The sequence below is a fragment of the Balaenoptera physalus genome (assembly GCF_965194825.1).
Source record: "Balaenoptera physalus genome assembly, chromosome: 12".
In the NCBI taxonomy this organism is placed as follows: domain Eukaryota; kingdom Metazoa; phylum Chordata; class Mammalia; order Artiodactyla; family Balaenopteridae; genus Balaenoptera; species Balaenoptera physalus.
The window spans coordinates 43526464-43533383 of record NC_138897.1 but is presented as its reverse complement, the minus strand read 5'-3'; the positions used below and the strand labels follow the sequence as shown (position 1 = coordinate 43533383).

Here is a 6920-nt window from a genome sequence, read left to right as displayed (position 1 = left end):
AAAGAAATAACAGAGACAAAAGAATAGGGATGGGACCTGCACCAGTGGGAGGGAGCTGTGAAGGAGGAAAGGTTTCCACACACTAGGCAGCCCCTTCGCAGGCGGAGACTGCGTGTGGCAGAGGGGGGAAGCTTTGGATCCACAGAGGAGAGCACAGCCACAAGGGTGCAGAGGGCAAAGTGGACAGATTCCCGCATGGAGGATCGGTGCCGAGCAGCACTCACCAGCCCGAGAGGCTTGTCTGCTCACCCACCGGGAAGGGCGGGGGCTGGGAGCTGAGGCTCGGGCTTCGGTCAGATCGCAGGGAGAGGACTGGGGTTGGCAGCGTGAACACAGCCTGAAGGGGATAGCGCACCACAGCTAGCTAGGAGGGAGTCCGGGAAAAAGTCTGCAGCTGCCAAAGAGGCAAGAGACTTTTTCTTGCCTCTTTGTTTCACGGTGTGCAAGGAGGGGGGATTCAGAGCACCACCTAAACAAGCTCCAGAGACGGGCGCAAGCCACGGCTATCAGCACAGACCACAGAGACGGGCATGAGACGCTAAGGCTGCTGCTGCTGCCACCAAGAATCCTGTGTGAGAGCACAGGTCACTATCCATACCACCCCTCCCAGGAGCCAGTGCAGCCCACCACTGCCAGGCTCCCATGATCCATGGACAACATCCCCGGGAGAACACAGGGACCGCATCAGGCTGGTGCAGTTTCATGCAGGCCTCTGCTGCCACAGGCTTGAACCGCATCCGTACCCTTCCTTCACCGAGGCCTGAGTGAGCCAGAGCCCCCGAAGCAGCTGCTCCTTTAACCCCGTCCTGTGTGAGTGAAGAACAGATGCCCTCAGGCGACCTACATGCAGAGGCGGGTCCAAATGCAAAGCTGAACCCCGGGAGTTGTACGAACAAAGAAGAGACAGGGAAATTCTCCCAGCAGCCTCAGAAGCAGTGGATTAAAGCTCCACAAACAACTTGATGTACCTGCATCTGTTCAATACCTGAATAGACAACGAGTCATCCCAAATTCAGGAGGTGGACTTTGGGAGCAGGATATATTAATTTTTCCCCTTTTCCTCTTTTTGGGAGTGTATATGTGTAGGCTTCTGGGTGAGATTTTGTCTGTATAGCTTTGCTTTCACCATTTTTCCTAGGGTTCGGTCTGTCCTTTTTTTTTTTTGTAATTAAAATTTTTTTTCTTAATAAATTTCTTCTTAATAATTTTTTTCTTCTTATTTATTTTAAAAAATAAAAAAATTTCTTAATATGTTTTTTCTTAATAATTTTTTTCTTATTTTTTATTATAAAAAATAATACATTTATTTTAAAAAATTAAAAAAATTTTCTTAATAAATTTTTACTTAATAATTTTTTTCTTATTTTTTATTATAATACGTTTATTTTGTTTTATTTTATTTTATTTTATCCTCTTTCTTCCTTTCTTTCTATTTTTTCTCCCTTTTAGTCTGAGCCGTGTGGATGAAAGGCTCTTGGTGCTCCAGCCAGGCATCAGGGCTGTGCCTCTGAGGTGGGAGAACCAACTTCAGGACACTGGTCCACAAGAGACCTCCCAGCTCCACGTAATACCAAACGGCAAAAATCTCTCAGAGATCTCCATCTCAACATCAAGACCCAGCTTCACTCAATGACCAGCAAGCTACAGTGCTGGACACCCTATGCCAAACAACTAGCAAGACAGGAACACAGCCCCATCCATTAGCAGAGAGGCTGCCTAAAATCATAATAAGGCCACAGACACCCCAAAATACACCAACAGACATGGATGTGCCCACCAGAAAGACAAGATCCAGCCTCATCCACCAGAACACAGGCACTAGTTCCCTCCACCAGGAAGCCTACACAACCCACTGAACCAACCTTAGTCACTGGGGACAGATACCAAAAACAACGGGAACGACAAACCTGCAGCCTGTGAAAAGGAGACCCCAAACACAGTAAGATAAGCAAAATGAGACAACAGAAAAACACACAGCAGATGAAGGAGCAGGGTCAAAACACACCAGACCTAACAAATGAAGAGGAAATAGGTAGTCTACCTGAAAAAGAATTCAGAATAATGATAGTAAGGTTGATCCAAAATCTTGGAAATACAATAGACAAAATGCAAGAAACTTTTAACAAGGATGTAGAAGAACTAAAGAGGAACCAAGCAATGATGAAAAACACAATAAATGAAATTAAAAATACTCTAGATGGGATCAATAGCAGAAAAAGTGAGGCAGAAGAACGGATAAGTGACCTGGAAGATAAAATGGTGGAAATAACTACTGCAGAGCAGGATAAAGAAAAAAGAATGAAAAGAACTGAGGACAGTCTCATAGACCTCTGGGACAGCATTAAACGTAACAACATTCGAATTATAGGGGTCCCAGAAGAAGAAGAGAAAAAGAAAGGGACTGAGAAAATATTTGAAGAGATTATAGTTGAAAACTTCCATAATATGGGAAAGGAAATAGTTAATCAAGTCCTGGAAGCACAGAGAGTCCCATACAGGATAAATCCAAGGAGAAACACGCCAAGACACATAGTAATCAAACTATCAAAAATTAAATATAAAGAAAACATATTAAAAGCAGCAAGGGAAAAACAACAAATAACACATAAGGGAATCCCCATAAGGTTAACAGCTGATCTTTCAGCAGAAACTCTGCAAGCCAGAAGGGAGTGCCAGGATATACTTAAAGTGATGAAGGAGAAAAACCTACAACCAAGATTACTCTACCCAGCAAGGATCTCATTCAGATTTCATGGAGAAATTAAAACCTTACAGACAAGCAAAAGCTGAGAGAGTTCAGCACCACCAAACCAGCTTTACAACAAATGCTAAAGGAACTTCTCTAGTCAAGAAACACAAGAGAAGGAAAACACCTACAATAACAAACCCAAAACATTTAAGAAAATGGGAATAGGAACATACATATCGATAATTACCTTAAATGTAAATGGATTAAATGCTCCCACCAAAAGACACAGACTGGCTGAACGGATACAAAAACAAGACCCATATATATGCTGTCTACAAGAGACCCACTTCAGACCTAGAGACACATACACACTGAAAGTGAGGGGATGGAAAAAGATATTCCATGCAAATGGAAATCAAAAGAAAGCTGGAGTAACAATTCTCATATCAGACAAAATAGACTTTAAAATAAAGACTATTATAAGAGACAAAGAAGAACACTATATAATGATCAAGGGATCGATCCAAGAGGAAGGTATAACAATTGTAAATATTTATGCACCCAACATAGGAGCACCTCAATACATAAGACAAATACTAACAGCCATAAAAGGGGAAATCGTCAGCAACACAATCATAGTAGAGGACTTTAACACCCCTCTTTCACCAATGGACAGATCATCCAAAATGAAAATAAATAAGGAAACACAAGCTTTAAATGATACATTAAACAAGATGGACTTAATTGATATTTATAGGACATTCTACCCAAAAACAACAGAATACACATTTTTCTCAAGTGCTCATGGAACATTCTCCAGGATAGATCATATATTGGGTCACAAATCAAGCCTTGGTAAATTTAAGAAAATTGAAATCGTATCAAGTATCTTTTCTGACCACAATGTTATGAGACTAGATATCAATTACAGGAAAAGATCTGTAAAAAATACAAACACATGGAGGCTACACAATACACTACTTAACAACGAAGTGATCACTGAAGAAATCAAAGGGGAAATCAAAAAATACCTAGAAACAAATGGCAATGGAAACATGACGGCTCAAAACCTATGGGATGCAGCAAAAAGCAGTTCTAAGAGGGAAGTTTATAGCAATAGAACCCTACATCAAGAAACAGAAAGCACCTCCAATAAACAACTTAACCTTGCCCCTAAAGCAGTTAGAGAAAGAAAAACAAAAAAACCCCAAAGCCAGCAGAAGGAAAGAAATCATAAAGATCAGATCAGAAATAAATGAAAAAGAAATAAAGGAGACAATAACAAAGTTCAATAAAACTAAAAGCTGGTTCTTTGAGAAGATAAACAAAATTGATAAACCATTAGCCAGACTCATCAAGAGAAAAAGGGAGAAGACTCAAATGAATAGAATTAGAAATGAAAAAGGAGAAGTAACAACTGACATTGCAGAAATACAAATGATCATGAGAGATTACTACAAGCAACTCTATGCCAATAAAACGGACAACCTGGAAGAAATGAACAAATTCTTAGAAATGCACAACTGCTGATACTGAACGAGGAAGATATAGAAAATATGAACAGACCAATCACAAACACTGAAATTGAAACTGTGATTAAAACCCTTCCAACAAATCAAAACCCAGGACCAGATGGCTTCACAGGTGAATTCTATCAAACATTTAGAGAAGAGCTAACACCTATCCTTCTCAAACTCTTCCAAAATATTGCAGAGGGAGGAACACTCCCCAACTCATTCTACAAGGCCACCTTCACCCTGATACCAAAAACAAGCAAAGATGTCACAAAGAAAGAAAACTACAGGCCAATATCACTGATGAACATAGATGCAAAAATCCTCAACAAAATACTAGCAAACAGAATCCAACAGCACATTAAAAGGATCATACAGCATGATCAAGTGGGGTTTATCCCCGGAATGCAAGGGTTCTTCAATGTACGTAAATCAATCAACGTGATACACCATATTAATAAACTAAAGGAGAAAAACCATATGATCATCTCAAGAGATGCAGAGAAAGCTTTCAACAAAATTCAACACCCATATATGATAAAAGCTCTGTAGAAAGTAGGCATAGAGGGAACTTTCCTCAACATAATAAAGGCCATATATGACAAACCCACAGCCAACATTGTCCTCAATGGTGAAAAACTGAAACCATTTCCACTAAGACCAGGAACAAGACAAGGTTTCCCACTCTCACCATGATTATTCAACATAGTTTTGGAAGTATTAGCCACAGCAATCAGAGAAGAAAAAGAAATAAAAGGAATCCAAATCGGAAAAGAGGAAGTAAAGCTGTCACCGTTTGCAAATGACATGATACTATACATAGGGAATCCTAATGATGCTGCCAGAAAACTACTAGAGCTAATCAATGAATTTGGTAAAGTAGCAGAATACAAAATTAATGCACAGAAATCTCTTGCATTCCTGTACACTAATGATGAAAAATCTGAAAGTGAAATTAAGAAAACACTCCCGTTTACCTTTGCAACAGAAAGTATAAAATATTTAGGAATATACCTACCTAAGGAGACAAAAGACCTGTATGCAGAAAATTATAAGACACTGATGAAAGAAATTAAAGTTGATACAAATAGATGGAGAGATATTCCATGTTCTTGAATTGGAAGAATCAACATTGTGAAAATGACTCTACTACCCAAAGCAATCTACAGATTCAATGCAATCCCTATCAAAATACCACTGGCATTTTTCACAGAACTAGAACAAAAAATTTCACAATTTGTATGTAAACACAAAAGACCGCGAATAGCCAAAGCAATCTTGAGAATGAAAAATGGAGCTGGAGAAATCAGGTTCCCTGACTTCAGACTCTATTACAAAGCTACAGTAATCAAGACAGTTTGGTACTGGCAGAAAAACAGAAACATAGATCAATGGAAAAGGATAGAAAGCCTAGAGATAAACCCACTTACATATGGTCAGCTTATCTTTCATAAAGGAGGCAAGCATATACAGTGGAGAAAAGACAGCCTCTTCAATAAGTGATGCTGGGATAACTGGAAAGGTACATATAAAAGTATGAACTTAGAACACTCCCTAACACCATACACAAAAATAAACTCAAAATGGATTAAAGACCTAAGTGTAAGGCCAGACACTATCAAACTCTTAGAGGCAAACATGGGCAAAACACTCTATGACATAAATCACAGCAAGATCCTTTTTTACCCAACTCCTAGCGTAATGGAAATAAAAACACAAATAAACAAATGGGACCTAACGAAACTTCAAAGCTTTTGCACAGCAAAGGAAACCATTAACATGACGAAAAGAGAACCCTCAGAGTGGGAGAAAATATTTGCAAATGAAGCAACTGACAAAGGATTTATCTCCAAGATTTACAAGCAGCTCATGCAGCTTAATAACAAAAAAACAAACAACCCAATCCAAAAATGGGCAGAAGACCTAAATAGACTTTTCTCCAAAGAAGATATACAGATTGCGAACAGACACATGAAAGAATGCTCAACGTCATTAATCATTAGAGAAATGCAAATCAAAACAACAATGAGATACCATCTCACACCGGTCAATATGGCCACCATCAAAAAATCTAGAAACAATAAATGCTGGAGAGTGTGTGGAGAAAAGGGAACACTCTTGCACTGTTGGTGGGAATGTAAATTGACAAAGCCACTATGGAGGACAGTATGGAGGTTCCTTAAAAAACTAAAAATAGACTACCATACGACCCAGCAATCCCACTACTGGGCATATACCCTGAGAAAACCATAATTCAAAAAGAGTCATGTACCAAAATGTTTATTGCAGCTCTATTTACAATAACCAGGACATGGAAGCAACCTAAGTGCCTTTCATCGGATGAATGGATAAAGATGTGGCACATATATACAATGGAATATTACTCAGCCATAAAAAGAAACGAAATGGAGGTATTTGTAGTGAGGTGGATGGAGTTAGTGTTTGTCATACAGAGTGAAGTAAGTCAGAAAGAGAAAAACAAATACAGTATTCTAACACATATATATGGAATCTAAGGAAAAAATAAAGTCATGTAGAACCTAGTGGCAAGACGGGAATAAAGACACAGACCTACTAGAGAATGGACTTGAGGATATGAGGAGGGGGAAGGGTAAGATATGACAGGGTGAGAGAGTGGCATGGACATATACACACTACCAAATGTAAAATAGATAGCTAGTAGGAAGCAGCCGCATAGCACAGGGAGATCAGCTCAG

General features: G+C 39.4%; 1 long non-coding RNA gene across 1 annotated transcript in view; it reads left to right on the top strand.

Moving 5' to 3' along the window:
* Window positions 1–6920, top strand: part of LOC309639239 — a 180926-nt gene that overhangs the window by 22361 nt on the left and 151645 nt on the right. The window lies entirely within an intron of this gene.